Raw genomic sequence first — 16,663 nt, forward strand, 5'->3', positions numbered from 1 at the left:
AGTTTATATGCAAGAAAATTTATAGCACGCAACCTAAATGAAACAGTCCTTTGGACAAGAAGAAATGGATTGCAGGTGCAAACAAGCATGAAATGAAAATCTACTAATGAGTTTCCATTAGTAGCTAAATACATAATCGAATAATTTTAAGCCAACATAGAGCGATGAGAAAATCAATTTATTCCTCATAAGTACTATAATATGGATTGATGCTCTAGTACATCTAAAGCTGGTTTTGTTAGTGAAAGCTGAGCTTCAGATTCAGTTAAAGCTCAGCTAATAGCAGCAGAACATGAGTTTGCTTTTACGGAATATGAATGGGATATATTTTCTTTGGAAACCCTACATAACATAAGGTACAATGAGGTATTAGTTAATATCGAATATTTCCAGCTGAAAGCTAGAGACTAAAATATTTCAGAAAGATGGACTAGCGCTGGCACGTCTGAATTTACTTAGGAATATCCATTAACAAAGTAAGCATTGCTCTTCATCTGCTCTTGAAGCAATAGTATCCTCAATTTCCTTTCTTTTTGCTTTAAACCGCCTCTACCTGGTGTTTGTTTGCATGGTATTTTCACACGTTCTACAACTATGGTAAATGTTTCTCCTTCACCTGTGGAGAGCCTGATGTCAAGGCTCTCGTAGCCATATACATAAACAAAATAGGTTTGAAAAGCTGGTTTGAAAGAGGTGAGGATTCTGCAGCAGAAAACACACTTCAGTGTTAAAGAGGCACCACTCCAGCGTCACACGTGAGAACGGGAAAAACTGTGTAGTTTTGCAGTTACTGCACATGAATCAAATTTATACCGAGAAACTGGCTAATACATACAGTACAAATAATTTCATGTTTCTTCCAGGCCAAATTCTGTCACCTTTCCTGCCAGCGGGGTGTGTGTCCCATGGACCTCACGGAGCTACTCATGGATGAAGTCCCATTCCATGAGGAGGAGCTCAGCTGGGAAGGCTTTGGCCTCCACCATCTGGCGGTTTTAATTATGGAGAGGTAGGTGGGCTTCTGCTTCATCCCCTTCGAAACGCAGCCCCGTGAGCTAAAAGCACGCGGTACTTTTCAGGGCAAGATGTTGAAATCAAGAGGATTTTTAAATGGGATAGGATTGGAGGATGACATTAATCACATTTTAAGGCTCAATAGTTTACGAGTCAATGTATGCTTAGCATTTACCAAACCAGAAGTCAACGGAAATAATAATAATAAAGGAAGACCAAGTGCTTTTTAGCACCTTTTTTCAAGGAGGAATTCATTGTGGTATATCAGCCTTATTAAGCTTTTTAAACACTGGTTGATATGCTAGGGATCCTAGATCAGAAGTAGTTACTTGATTGGGACAGATTCCAGTGGACATTATTTCTCAGTGGATCTTGTACATGGAAGTCGAAGCTTATAATAAGCTGAAAAACAAATGGACTTGCTTGGACACATAATACTTCCAGACAAGCTTTCAGTAAGTGCATGGCTGCATATAAGTCTCCTATTTTAGCATGACAAATGTATCCCTTCATGACAGAAACTTCAGCAAACTCTGAATGGAAATGTTCTGGCTGGCAGCAGTCCAAGGGAGGAAGAGGCTGGAGCACAATCATGCTAATCATCGCGTTAAATGCCTCGTGTTCGGTGCCCAGCTCTTGCATGCCAATACACCTTGATCCACCAACGGCCATGTTGAATTCCATGGAGTGACAGCTTGTATTCGCGTGGCCCTTTGTATTTGATGGGATCCCTAAAGGATTTGTGCATTTGTCAAACTGAAATATAGTCCGTTCCCTCCTGAAGTCGGCTTCCCCCGGCGTGGAAGGCACATAACTCTGCAAGACAACTGTGCGGAGCAGGGAGTGATGAACAACGTGCAGCGGAAACTGTGAAGGGGAGCTGGGCCAGGTGCCGCGCAATGACCTAACTTGACATTTGGTAGGAATGTGGGAGTTTTTACGAGCCAACTTCTGAAAAATACAATGTGGCATCTCTCATGTATTCAGAATTTCAGGGTGGGTTTCTTCTGAGAGCAGAGCCTTTAGCTTTAGGCGCCTGTCAGATTTGCTGGCTATAAGGCGGGGGAATTCTCTTTCGAACCCCCAAAAAGATGTATGAGAAGTTAATAAATCCTGTATTTCCGATATTAGAAGAGGTTACTGCCTTTAGTCTTGATCATACCCCTGCCACAGAGTGTGGCTTCACCAGAAAATGGGGATGGTAGTGAGAACCTCCCAGTGGTGGTGGGGTCTCCCAGTGGGCTACTGCCTGTGGCCATGTGTCTTCCTTATTATCCTTATCCTCCCAGTGCCACCGCCACCTCCTTTGCCCCTGGAGGCAAAGGTGGATGCACAAAGATGGATGTAGAGGTAATTCTCAGATCCATGGAGATTGCTGTTCTCGGGCTCACACTCACGATTCCTACTGAATTACTGTAACTTTCTGCAGAACAAATGCCTGATAGAAAAGCATCAGGAAGGATATCTGTTTTTATGGTCTTTACCAGTTATTATTGTAGCAATGATGGCTTTCAGAGAACTGGAGATGGCTCTGTCAGAGGTGATAATGGCACTTCCGAGCTGTTGATTACCTCCACGTTGGGCCTTTTCACCACATTTGATAAAGACGTCTCCGTTCTCGGAAAGCCATCGGCGATTCAGTGATAATACAAACACCAGATTGGATTCCAGGCGCTTTCTCTGGCATCCTGTGTTTAGAACGGGATGTCCCCGTGCCGTACAGAGCGAGATGATTTCTTTACCAAGGTGCAATATAAAATGCACTTGAAAACACCTTGTTTTTGTAAGATGTTTGTGTCTGAGATTTTTAAACCAAAGCGAGACATTAATTATTGGACACTATCTGGATGCGGCTGAAATTTGTGAGGCTCGTTTGGCTCGATTTGTCTGAGAAGATGCCTGCATTTTGGACCCAGTCTCACAGCAGTTTCCCGTTGATTCCAGTTGGCATCGTATCAAGCCTTAGCGTGCTCTACAACAGGCAGATGAGAAAACAAAGTATTTCTCTGACTTTCTCTGGAACTGTAATTATTGGGGTAATTTGGAGATACTCACAAGTCTATGTGCAGATAAGTGATGACAGGCAAGAAACCAGCAACACAATTAAGTAAAATATTAGTTCCCAAGTAAGTTTTGTCAAAGCGTTAGAAATGTCTGCACAGCCTATCTAGCTCCACCTTGGAGAGCCATTTAAAGTGTATCTTCCTTCCCATCTCCCTCTAAAACTCTAAATGAGAAACAAATAAAATTTTTGTAACCTTTTATAGCCACTGCCATAACCCTGTTTATCAGCCAGCATCCTTTATCTCTCACCGGCTGGAAATCACGCGTTTTCATTGCCCTGAATCACCAGATGCATTCATCAAACATGACAAATGCCTCCAAAACACTAAATCACACCACTTGATCTCAATGGGCTACATAATCATTGTCATACTGACGATAAATTTGAAAATATCTGTGTTCCAGACTGAAATACCTGCAGCTCCTACCAGGGCTGAGAAACTGCAGGGGGAAAACTGAATCCTAAATTAAGTTTAAGAGTTTTTCATCCCCTCAAAAATTTGATAAACTCATGAATTTTTGTGAGGCTTTCTGATTTATTTTTAGAAAAAGAAAGTTGTGGGTTTTTTTCTACCCATGGGAATGACTCGTGGAGTAAGAGATGTTTTTCAAGAATAAGGCTATATCTTAGTAAGTACAAAAATGTAGGAGGGAAAAACTCATCTCTTCCCGGGGAGTTTCCAGTTCTGTGGCCCTGCCCATGCCTTGATCTCCCTGATGCTCCTGTGTCCCAGAGGACCTGCACTGGCCCGAGGGTGGCATCGTAAGGGGCTGGCAATGCCTTTAGAGCTTCTGAGGGGAGAGAAGTGCGGCAGAGCATCCTCCTCCATGCCCTGTTTAACAGGACCCTGCACCCTGTGGAGGAAAGGCACTGGCAGGACAACGCTGAAGTCATCGCAGGTCAAACTTTTGGTATCGCTCAAAAAAAGGAGAAGTTGGGCTACGGATGCATGAACAAACTGCCCTAAGGATGCCATATATCAACTGACCTGTGAGAACCACGGCTTTTCTGCAGTGAAAGCCAGGCAATGCAAGGTAACTTGATAACTTAATTAAAGAGATTCTCATTTTCTTTGGAGTTGGTCGAGGCTAGCAAAGCGGTACTACCTCAGATGACCTTAGTTTATCCAGGAGCACAGAGAGGCAGAGTAGAGCTCACTAGGCAGTAAACTGTTTTTCCTTCCGTGGAGCCAGTATGGCATGGTCAGAGTGTTCAAACAGATGTTTTAAAACAAGTTCAGTAGAAGATGCATGAATGTAAACATTTTTTCTTCAATGTATAGAACCCAAATTCAAACCCCTTGTATTTGTACGTCGGATTGCAACATGGACACATAGGAAGCCTTTGTTTTCAGTCCATACATGAATCTTTAATTTTTTAAAGTGTATTTATATACATGTATGTGCACATACAAAGACTTCGTTGCAAAAGCAAGCATCACGTTTGCTGCTATGCGGTCAGACAGCTTTTTCTTAGGTCTCTGCCAAGTGCTATTTATTGCATTTTTAATTTTAAGTCAGGTCAAAAAGGAGACTTGCCTGGGATTTTTCACTGGGTTTTTGCCACCCAGTTCCCACTAAAGCTGAGTGCGGGATTTTGCTGTAAAAAAAGATGCTGATTTTGCAAGAAAGCAAAACCTGTGCTGACATCAATGGGAGCTGTGTATCTGGAATGATTAAAGACAAAAGCCAATCATATGACCGCATGGTATTAGCCTGGGATCTGGGGAATGAGTACTTTTCACATTGCAACTGTATCCTTTTAATCAGGGGTAACTTAAGGTGACCAAAAACCTAATTCTGCTGATCATCTGCACCGTGAACTTCCAAAGTCATCTCCCGGCAGCTGCCCAGTTTGACCTTGAGAGCTGTGATGGACATCTAGGTAAGAGGGAAGGTCTCCAGGCTGTCCTCACCTCCAGGCCTTTTCTCCTCGATGTCCCTGGCATGATGGGCCAGACCATCCATGGGCAGCAACAGCCTCGTCCTCTCCCCCGGGCTCCCAGGTCCTCGCCGTGTTGCTTCTCCTTCCACAGCTCCTTGGGTGAGCTGAGCTCCCAGGGAGACCCCCTGCAAGAAGGGCTTCCTCAGGTACTATGCCAGGAAAGATCTATTAACTTGCTATGGCTATAGATAACTTCCGCTACTCTTTTTTTTCCCAAACATCATCTGATTTACTCCAGTGATAAATCCAAGGTTCTGTATAAACATTTCTTTCCTTGACAACCTAGTTTTCTGTTAGAAAAATGCCCAAACCTGGGACCTATTACCACAATCGACAGGTAAAAATTCAGTTTGTGCAGACTCACCTGTTTAGCATATGTACCCAAACAGTGAGAAAATGGCATGTGTCACAAACTCACAACTGCCTTATTACACTGCGAGAGCCACAGGGGATGCACGCGGTGACAGGGAAGCCAGGTTCTTTTCAGCCCTTTGTCATATTCAGAGTGTTAACAGGGCCAAGATTAAAATAGCTGAAACGTTTTTCAGTGGTAAGGACTCTCGAAGCAATGGTTCTTGCAGACTAATTTCCCCCAAAACAGTTTTTTAACACACTATTTGATGCAGTTTTACCTGTCAAGCTAAAGGGAGGTGTCAAAAAGTTAAACTTGTTTGCATGAGGCTTATTTGATGGGAAAAGCAGCCGGGAGAGGATTTTCCCAGCTGAGAATTACAAAAGCCCATCCTCATTTTGGAGCGGAGTTCAGAGGTAAGCGCGTAACATCAGCCAGGCACGGTACCACGGTTGGCACAAAGTGTAGCGAGGATGTCTGCTGGCATCCTGAGCATCATGGAGGAGGTTGCTTCAGGTGTCCGTTTTTAGGGCTGAGCTCTGCCTGGTTTGGTTATGGTCAGACGTTGGGCGCTAAGGGGCTGCAGGCTCCACTTGTGCCCACGGAGCCAAAGAACCTCCCCGGGAGCCACAACCTGCAGCTGGAGCTTCAGGCGCTCTGGTAGCACAGGCAGGTTGTACCTCGCAAACATCCTCAGAGGCTCCTGTGCCACCAGAAAACAGTGGGATGGGCCCCGTAGACTGTCTCCTCTTTCACGTTCGCTGGCAGTGGCTCAGGAGTAGAAGACACAGACTGTCTGTGTGCGGGGGCTGCTGAGACCTGCTGGGATGCAATTACCTCCCTGGTGCTTCATCAGCGGTTTCCATATAAAGAGAATTTTGGAAGGAGCAGAAAAATGCTTTGTGCAATTAAAAATATCCAAAAGGACTTGGGATGGTGGAATGTAAATAACTAAATGACCAAATCAGCTTTCTCTTCTTGGACAGGATCCACAACACAGATGCTGTTGGGTATATTGTCTTCTGAATGCCTCTGTCCTGTTCCTTCCTCAGCTGCCTGCACCTCCTGCTCTGCTGTGACACCGGTAGGCTCCCTGCATTGCCACACTCAATTTGTCCAAATAATGGTCTTTCAAAGAATAATGCCCCTTTACTCAAGCTTGAGAAATGGCTGAATCAGTGAAAGCAGCGCTTGGAAGTTTTCCTGGGAGGTGACCGTCTCAAGTACCGGTCAGGACCTCACCCCGCTCAGCCCGTTGGAGATGCTGACACCGCAAACCCCGCTGGTGAGAGCTCAGGCTGCAGTCTTTCCCGTTAAAAACCCCACAAATAACCTCCCTCGCTACAGAATGAAATATGAACCTGTGTTTTTTCTGATTTCCACCAGTAAACCCGTTAACCCTTGGATGCAAAACTGCTTCCCGCATGGGCGGCCATCCAACCCAGATGCAGTTTTCAAGTGGAATTGTCATTAATGTGATAGTGCCTGTGACTGACGGGTTTGTGGAGCTGCACTTAACAAGACGGCTTTCACTTGGATGGGCCCAGAGCATTGAATCTGCATTCCGGGGATGTTTGGTCCAGTGCAGACGTGCTGTAGTCCATGCCAGCTGCTGCAAATGCAAACCTATCCTATTATTTGCATTAAAATCAAACCTAGATCTTAAGGGAGCAGCTGTATTTTTGGCATCTAACTTGTTCTGTTAAACAAAACATTTATATTAAAAATTAACAACGCTAATGGTCATTTAATTACATGAAATGCTCACACTTACTGCTTTGATTTTTTCGTGGGATTACGTGACTAAAAGGAAAGGAAGTTACTGTAATACTGGCCAACGCGCAACTCGGACCCAGCTGCTGTTGATGTGATACAGCTTCTCACCTGAACAGAGTGGTGCACCTTGCAGGAGCTCCAGGATCGGGTTCGTTCCTTTCAATTAAATGATTTTTGAATCAAACCCATTGATCTGCTACAGTTAAAGTTATAGTTTCACTCCTACAAATACTTAAGGTCTTGCTGCCTCTGTTTTGGAAGTATTTATTTCAGCGGAGAGAAGTCATTTTCAATGACTGGTCAGAACTTTCTGTCATTTGTCTTCTCTTCCTGTTGCTGCCAAAAGGAATCTGCTCTTTCTGCCTCTGTGAAGGCGCGTGAGTGGAGCATTCGCTGAACACCCGCTTTGGCTTGAAGTTTTGAGCTTAGCAATATAAAAGGGGTTGAGAAATGCTGCGAAATAAGGCATTAAGTGTAGGACATGGGATCCGTGGAGAGTTACATCTCCTCTGGAGAGAGCCCAATTGCCTGGATGTGCTATGAAAAAGTAAGCGCTTCACTTTTTTTTTTTTTTTCATTCTTGAGTGAAAATTTATGTTGTTCTTATTTACACCTGCCCAAGGCTGAGCACACTGACCCTGGTCCAGCAAAGTACTCGCTTTACTTTAAACTCACACATAATTTCATTGAGTTGAAAGCAGTCTGCAGCTTCCCCTACAGTTCCTCTCCTGCCCTGCTCGTCAACTAGTCTGAAAGACCCACCATCATGTTTGACTTCATTCAGTCGGGGGGTGAATCAGATGGAGGTGACAAGACCTGAGCCTTCATTGCACCTAGTAAAGGAGGTAGGAGATACTAGAGTCTGCTCAGTCTTGAACCTAGGTGAGTCCTCCAGGCTGGTGTAGACCTTGCAGCCGCTGCAAGGGATAGCTGGAGCTGAGGGTGCCTTTCCACTAGTCCCCCCACCGGTGTGAGCAGCACCGATGGATTTGGTACCCACTGTGTGGTACCAATAGACAAACCCTGTTTTTTCAGGCATGGGTGCAGGTCCCTGGCACTTGCGAAGCAGGTGGCTCTGCAGCTGCCTTCAGTGGTGTTTGGGGGTTTTTGATCTCTTTGGGGATTGCGAGGCATGGAACTGTGTGAGAACAAAATGTAACACAAATAAATAATAACATAAGGGATCTTGAGGTTTTGTGGGTTAAGGAGGCAGGATTTGGAGTGGGAGGAAAAAGATTTCATTTTTTCCAATCTAGCTCGCCAGTCCCCTGTGTGCGGACTAATTTTAGAGATAATTGTTACATGATTTCCTGAATATAATCTATTGTTATCTGTGCCCTGCAAAATAAAGCCATGTCTAATTCTGGATAACCACAGGGGTGATTTCATAGTTACGCTGAAATGAGAATAAGGACTTGTTAATGATCTTTAAAGATCACATCATTTAATTCTGTGCTGTTGGTAGTTAAACGGAACTGGCCACAAAGGGGTACGTGCTCCTTCCAGAGCGGGCAGCAGCCCCTCGTAATTCCGGTGGTGGGGAGGAAGGAAGGTGCCTCCAGTCACAGACCTCACCTCGGTGTGACAGTATCAGCCGAGTGTCTGAGACAAACCACGGGAAAAATTTGCTATTTGGCTTGTGTGACTACTCTGCAACCCGGAGCAGAGGGTTTAAAGGCCAGGTCCTGCTGCTGCGAGTGCTTCTGAAGCGCAAGGAGCCTCTGCCTCCCCACGCCACGACTGTGGGACCCGTTCGGAAGCTGGTGGAAATTAACAGCCGGAAAATGCTCACTCTCCAACAGGGCAGTTAGGAACAATGGGAGCTGCTGGGCACTTCATGGGCTAAAAAAAAAAACCCACTGTGGAAAAGTACCAACAACTCCGGAGGTGATGCTGCTGTTTTTCCCGCTTGCCAGCATTCGTCTGGCTTTAGGTGTGATTCTCCACTTCAGTGAAACCTTTGGGGTAGGTTGTGGAGGGAGAAACAATTCACCTTAAGGAGCAAATGATAGAATCACGTTTGTGTGTGGTTTCCAGTAGAAAAGAAGAAGGGACCAATCAGTTCTCCTCTCCAAAAGCAGGTCCGGGGAGCTCGCTAGATTGAAATAACATGGTGAAGAGCTAAAGTTCACCTAACAAAGTAAGGTAAACTGTTTTCAGCTTACTGGAAATCATTAATGGATTTAGATAAAATTTGTCAAATACCTGTGAACAGAAAGGAAAGAAAATTATCAGAACAAACAATTTTGAGAGATGTTTCTGACTTTCGTTTTCAAAATGATGCTTTCATTTCACAGTTAGCTAAAACCTGCAGTCTTGGAGGCTTTAAAGGACTGTAAAACCTAACTGGGCTGGACAAAAGCTACTAAGTCACTTTGAAACAAGTTTTTCAAACGTTTAGTCAATGAAACCTTTTTTGGCACGTGGGTCAATACAAAAATATACTTTAATGCCTTTTTTCTTTACTTGCTTTGGCTACAAAGTAAAAAAAAATTTCATGATTTCGCAGAGCATCAAACTGGTCCCACCTGCACCAGCAGTTCCAAATTTACTGCCAACTTAACTAGTTCCACAGTGTTTAGATTCAATAAAAAGGTAAAACTCTCTTATGGGCTTTTTTTCGAATCCTGCTCCCTTTCTTTTTTTTTTTTTTTTTTGAAGCCTAGGAGGCACATAAAATGCAATTCTCAGCAGAAGGATGGTAATTGGGAGAAAATGTAATAGATGGTTCACATTTCTCTTTGAAGTTCCCATTGATCAGTGTTGCTGAGACTATTTTTCTAATCCATAACTCAGAAACATGAAGGAATTGTCACTTTATTCTTCGTGTGTATGTGGTTCACCTCCTAAGAAAATAGACTTTGGGCTCCTAGTAGCCTTTTTTCAGGTTTTTCTTGCAAGGTGGTGTAAAATGGGGGAGAATCAGGACTCCAGTTTTAGTGTTTTCTTGAATACAATGTTAACCAAAACAGTAGGGGGTTTATGATTTCTTTTTTATGTCTGAATTTTGTGTAAGAAAACTACATCTAATATCTTCCACTCAAAGAATGTGCTTTTCAGCCAGTCGAGCGTTAATTAGGAGATGATTACCCAACCTCCTCTCCGCTGGAGAGGCAGCTTGTGCTGAAAACCCAAACCTTTCACAAAAAGGGAAAAACCATCTGTCCAAACTTAAGAAAGAGATATTTTTTTTTTAATGCTCACATTAGTTGAATCTACATGTAATGACTTGTTTTCATAATGAAGCCAGTTACTAGCATGAGTTTTCAGGCCCCTAATTGACAGAGCTGTGATGGCAAACCTGCTGAAGTAGCTCTGGCCACGGCTGTTAGAAATATCATAGAATCACAGAATGGTTTGGGTTGGAAGGGACCTTAAAGCCCACCCAGTGCCACCCCCTGCCCTGGGCAGGGACACCTCCCACCAGACCAGGCTGCTCCAAGCCCCGTCCAACCTGGCCTTGAACCCCTCCAGGGATGGGGCAGCCACAGCTTCTCTGGGCAACCTGGGCCAGGGGCTCACCACCCTGACAGCAAAGAATTTCTTCGTGATATCCAATCTAAATCTACCCTCTTTCAGTTTGAGGGAGTTACAGCCAGATGTTTGGCCAGCACCGGGACCACAAGCACAGAAACCTCGCTGGAATTGGGTATGTGCATTAAAAAATGTTCCTGGTGTTTAAGGTGCCACTTGTGCTGAGAAAACAGTTTCTCTGCATGGTCGGGCACTGCCGGGTCTCGATCTTTTTGTATTTTGGTATCTCAACTGCAGACCAACCTCCTTGGATGGAGTTCCCAAAGAGAAAATATTGAAGACTTTGAGTGTCTCACACACGCCGCTGCTGGGGCCACATAAGTACTTGATATGGGGGAATCTGGTCACACCGAGATCTGCTGGTTTGGAAAAAACTTTTGGTGGCCAAAACCAAAACTGGGTCTGTGACATGGGATGTTTCATATTCTACTGCCCTTCCCTTGTCTCAAACATAGAGCAAACCCCAGGCTCACTGCCCAAAGGTGGAAACAATCGGAGGGAGGAGGCACATACTCAGGTTCCTGACTACATTTTAATAAGAAAGAGAGGGAAAAATTATACCCATGCGTGAGGCAATTATGGCGATCAAGAATTTAGAATAAGAGTAATTAATAAATAATGAATAGAATTGTGAAGAGAATTAATTTTTCAAGGACTCTGAAAAGCGTATTTAGAGCTGCGGTCTGGAACCTGCACACAGAGTAACTGCAGACATCGTGTATCTGCTCACGTTAGATTTATCAGAAGTTTGTTAATTAGCTACTTCTGAAATACCATTTGCAGCTGCTCTGGTATTAATGAAGCGGTCCGTACCTCCCACCCCTCGGCACGCAGGGGGAGCGGTGATGGGCGAGGGCGAGCCCTCGCGCGCAGAGCTGCTGGGATGCTGCTCCCCGAAGGAGCGATGCTTTCCACAGTTTTGTCCTGGTTTGAAGAAAAAGAAGGAAAATGGTAATTTCTTATGCGATGGTTCTACCAGACTGTCTTCAAGTGGTGGGGCTTTTTTAAAACTCATATATTTGTACTGTGTTGCCCTGATGCTGCCCTGTTACCACTGCTTTTACATTCTCTTTGTGCCAAACACACCGGTTCCCACTCAGGGACTAATAATTCTGCATAACAGCCTTTTGGGTGTTTTTTGCATCTATTTTTGCCCAGAAATCTCCTCCTCTTCTGAATTTAGAAATACTATAAAATCCTCTTCCATGGTGAGACACTTCAGGACAAGCCGTGGTCATTGCGTAAGCACAGAGCCACATCCAAGTGGAAATGGAAATGAAAACAATTAAATATACATGACAAGGAGGTATTTAGATAAGCCTAGATTTGTTAATGGTTCATTTCAACCTTTGAACTGAATTAAATGTTGCTTTTCATCTATTTTTAAAGAAATGTCTATTTTTAGTTTGTAGATGCCCTCCTCCGTCTCTGTTCTTTAGATGGTTTTTACTTTATCTTAAATACAGCACCCACTGGCTGTGTTTGTGCAAAGCTGGCCCAGGTTGCCCAGAGAAGCTGTGGCTGCCCCATCCCTGGAGGGGTTCAAGGCCAGGTTGGACGGGGCTTGGAGCAGCCTGGTCTGGTGGGAGGTGTCCCTGCCCGGGGCAGGGGGTGGCACTGGGTGGGCTTTAATGTCCCTTCCAATCCAAACCATTCTGTGATTCTATAATATTTGCATATTCTTCACTCTTTAGGATAGCTCGAGTGGATGTACATCGTGGTTGTGTCTCCCTTTGATATAATAGGTATTGGCAGTTGAATTCTGATGAAGGTTCCATGGTTTCAACCCCTTGCAGGTGGGCTGGGGGTAGGGAGGTACAGCCTGGGGGGTGACCAGCTGCACCGGGGCATTCCTCGGGCTGCAGCCACCTCCTGAACTCAGGCTCCTCTTGTAAAGCCCAGGGTGAGAGACGTCCGTGTACTTGCAATTTACCACGAGCGCGTATTGATCAGGGCGACGATGTCATTTGGTTTTGCGCTGAATGATCCAGCGTTTGGAATTGAGACCTGTCAGGAGCCAAATGACTTAGCGGAGCAAATTGAAAAGAACAGGGCTATAAATTGCAAGGGAATTCACTTTGTGGTTAACACTGGGGCGTGCTGCGAGAAACAGGACTGTACACAAACTGCCCTTCCATGCAAATCCCAATCAATGTGCTGGCAAAGTATCCTGCTGAACCCCTGTGTCTCACTCGATATTTCTTAAAATAGACGTAATTTAGGAGGCATGGGAAGGCATACATTTTCACCTCAAGTGACATACAGATGGGAGGTATTGTGGAATTAATAAGGAGTGTATAGATGTTCTTTGTAGCAGCCTTACTGCATTTATTTCATATATGTATACTACTAAATACTACTAGATGCTACTCAACCATATTAAAATGGCTGTAACTGAAAAAGAACCTATTTGATATGTATAACACCATTTCCCTTCTCCAGTATGTATTCTGAAAAGTCAGTACAATATTTTTTTGCCTAAGTATAAACGCAGGAATTTCCAGAAAACTAGGTCAATACATTCATGCAGGAAACTAGTAAACGCCCCCAGCAAGTTCACCTCGCTGTGCCGGTCACAAACCCCGTGCCACAGTCAGCGTTGCGCAGCCCTGCCCCAGGCTCCCATGGCTCTTCAGGAGCACCATGTATCAGGTCGGGGCTGGAAGGGACCTTCAAGAGATCATCTAGTCCAGCCCCCTGCCAAAGCAAGTCACCTACAGCGGGTTGGATGGGACGCATCTCTTCCTGCACTTCAATGCCAACCACCAAACTCTGCCTGAAGCTATTACTGAGCTCCTTGGGCATCTCGGGATGGATTATTGTCCCCTCCAACTCTACCTACAGTGTTCTCTGCAGTTGTCGCCCAGCTCAGCTTCCCACCACCACCTGCTCCTTTATGCTGAAGCAAAAGATGGTGGTTGGAGAGATACGAAGGTCTCAAAAGGCAATGGCCAAAGCATTTTAATGTCTTGTATCTTTGCTGTTTAGCCTTGGTCAATTAGAAAAATCAGGGAAAATGAGCAAACGCTCAGGGAGATATTTGATATGGGAGAGGAACCTATGAAGTATTTGGAATGGTACCAATATCAGTTGGGCTGATGGTTGTTCAAAGCAGTTCTGGGCAAGGAGGAGGGTATATTGGAAAGACAAAGCAAGGTGGCTTTGGGTTCTGTCTGTTAGTTCAGCCATTCAGCATGGAACCAGCTTTTACAAAATTCCTGCACGACAGCAAGGCAAGTGTCGAGGAAGCAGCATCACAATATGATTAAATTTGCAATAGTAATGGGAGTGAGAGCAAAGGAAGCCACACAGTTTAATGGAGGGGACTTTCAAACGCAGTAGACATAATTTCAAGAATTACTTAGATCCTTGTAAAACCTTGTCACCCCAGATTGTGCTTCCTTAGATTACAGATTTTTTCTGTCCAGCGTGACTGTGTCCCGTTTCAATCCAAGGGCAATTTGTCCTTTACGTGGAGGGGACCTGTGGGTGGTCTGAAGCCACAATTCCCCGCCTCGGGCAGCCCCGGGAGGGAGCTGGCTCTGCGGGATTCGCGCTCTTCAGCACATCCCGGCACTGCCACCTGTACTGGGAATCTGGGGGAGGTCTGGAGGTGGGGGTGAAAAACACGAAGTGTGAGGAGAAATTTGGAGTGACGCTTGACAACTTTTCTGGTTTGTAAATTCTGGAGGCATTTGAATTGCATGATATGTTTTCACTTGCAAATGTTTCAGATTTGTTATTTTTCCCTTTTACACGTATTTTAAGCTTATAGACTTGCATAATCTTTTTTTTTTTTTTCCCCTCTGTCCTTGTGGAGGAACAAGCAGATAGCAATATCTGGGGAATAATTCCCTTGCAACAGCAGTCTGTTTGTGACTGAAGACAAAATAATCCAAAAGATGCTGATAGTTTTAATTTCCAGTTGTGTAAGGGCTGATGCTTCTGGGAAGGTGTGATCTTTAAACCTGTAGTTAACTCAGATGTCTCTCGGCAGAGCTCTGTGGGAGCTCCGTGTTTGTTAGAGGAGCAAAATATTGGAGCTACACGATTGTTCTGTAATACGGTACTTTGTGGAAGAGCAAGTGGAGAAAAATAAGCAGATGTTAAACTGAAAGGACTGCAATGCAATTCAGTCCTGGGGTGGTTTATGCTAAGAAAGGGCAGGAGAAGCCAAATGTTTAAGGAGAGCTGGAAGGGAATGTTAGACAACAGTAGGAGATGTTTAGATAAACAATAAACAACCTGCTGAGTGCAAGGATTAAGAGATCAGTGGGAGCGAGATGCAAAAAGAAATGAAGGGGGGAAAAAAGGATTGTAGTAAAATGCTGAGAGGATCTGGTCCTCAACTCGTGCAAACTGGATTAACTTCCATGCAGTCCGGCATCACCAGCTCCCGGGGCAGGTAACACGCTCGCGGCCGGCGAGGAGATTCTCCAAACTAGTGGTAGAAAATACAAGTAAAATTGAAACTCATAAATGTTATGGTGGGGAGGAAGAGAGAAGGAAATGGGCATTTTTTTCTCAAGGACAGCTGGCGCCTCGTCTTTCATGGAAGAGGAGGAGGTAGAGAAGCAGGAGGAGAAGGTGGAAGAGGAGGAGAAGGAGGAGGTGGTAGAGGAGGAGAAGAAGGTGGAATAGGAGCAGGTGGAAGAGGAGGAGGAAGAAGAAAAGGAGGAGGAGGAGGTTGGCTCTTCCATGGGAGAGGAGGAGGATGGAAAGCTGTTGAGGAAACTATTGTACTTCCTGGCATGATGTGATGGGGGAATTTGATCATCTCTTAATAGCAACAGAGATGTCTTTGCAAAAATTCTATGCTATCCTGGTAAAAAAGAGTCAGGAGGGTTTAGTTCTTGCCCTCAGGAAATGAGTGTGGCCTGTGAAGGTCCTTTGAGGCAAAGCACGGTTAGTGTAGCAGCATCTCCGCTTCGCTTGCAACCCACTGTGTGAAACGTCGCGAGCAGTGACAGAGCAGTTATTATACAGAGACACTTTTCTGTTATTTTCTTTCCTCCCCTCCCCCCCCCGTTTTTTTTTTCATTACACTCCACTGCTGGAAATACTCCTAGGACACTGAAAATAAACAGCATCTCTTTCCTTACCATTTACCAAACTCTGCTGCTGATTTACAGCAGGCTCTGCCCACCCAAGGAGCCCCGGAGATGCCACCTGCACCATCTGGTGGCTGCCTGTCTTTGGCACTTTGGGCTCTTTGCAGTCACGTTCACGTTAAAAAGCATTTCAGTGGGAGAAGCAACATTTCCACCTTCTTCTGCTGATTTAAGCTTTCCTGCTAATGGCCCACGTTTTCCTTTCCGCTGTGTGCAGTATAAATCCAGTTTTAGCTTTGTGCGATGTTCATTGGGCTCTGTGGGCTATTGTGGAGTTATTCCACTGTTGCTGAGAGAATTTGGATCCCTTCCTATTACTTGTCTTTATTCAAGGGGATGAGCATGCCGGCATTTTCTGCAGATGTGCCTCCTCCACCGAAAAAATTCCCCACAGCACCAGAAAACACTGCAGGCAAAAAAGATGGCGATGGAAGCATATTATGAAATGCCACGATGGCTTTTCTGAGATGACGGTGTTGATGTTTTGCGTTTACATTATCAAAACCATTGTCTGTGCTTTGGGAAGCAAAGCCATGGGGTTTGCTGGGGGTGCCTGGCTGGGGTCCCGCACCCCCCAGCTCCTCAGCTACCAGGCACTTGCCGTTCTTGACCTTCTTTGCCCAGGAAGCTCCTCTCAGTTGCCATTCTCGCTCCCCTCTTGTGTTTTATTTAGAAAAATTAAATTGCTATCCCAGTGTCCTATGATGAATGTGATCCGGTTGCCGTATTTAACATACCCTTGGATAACATTTAAATATGTAACGGCAAACCAAGCTGTGATAAACCTCTCACAATGAGTCGAGAGCAAGCTCATTTACAAAAGTGCTTCAGTAGGAATTAAAATAAAATTTCCATTTTCCACAGTTA

General features: G+C 44.8%; 1 long non-coding RNA gene across 1 annotated transcript in view; it reads left to right on the top strand.

The window, feature by feature from the left end:
- LOC134521691 (uncharacterized) overlaps nucleotides 1–4,951 on the top strand; it is a 29,983-nt gene extending 25,032 nt beyond the window's left edge. The window contains exons 7-9 of the long non-coding RNA XR_010072836.1: nucleotides 864–1,009; nucleotides 1,533–4,113; nucleotides 4,849–4,951. This is a non-coding gene — a long non-coding RNA (uncharacterized LOC134521691). The remainder of the gene's footprint in view (nucleotides 1–863; nucleotides 1,010–1,532; nucleotides 4,114–4,848) is intronic.
- The last annotated feature ends 11,712 nt before the right edge of the window (nucleotides 4,952–16,663 follow it).

Source organism: Chroicocephalus ridibundus, chromosome 10 (assembly GCF_963924245.1).
Source record: "Chroicocephalus ridibundus chromosome 10, bChrRid1.1, whole genome shotgun sequence".
Taxonomy (NCBI): Eukaryota; Metazoa; Chordata; class Aves; order Charadriiformes; family Laridae; genus Chroicocephalus; species Chroicocephalus ridibundus.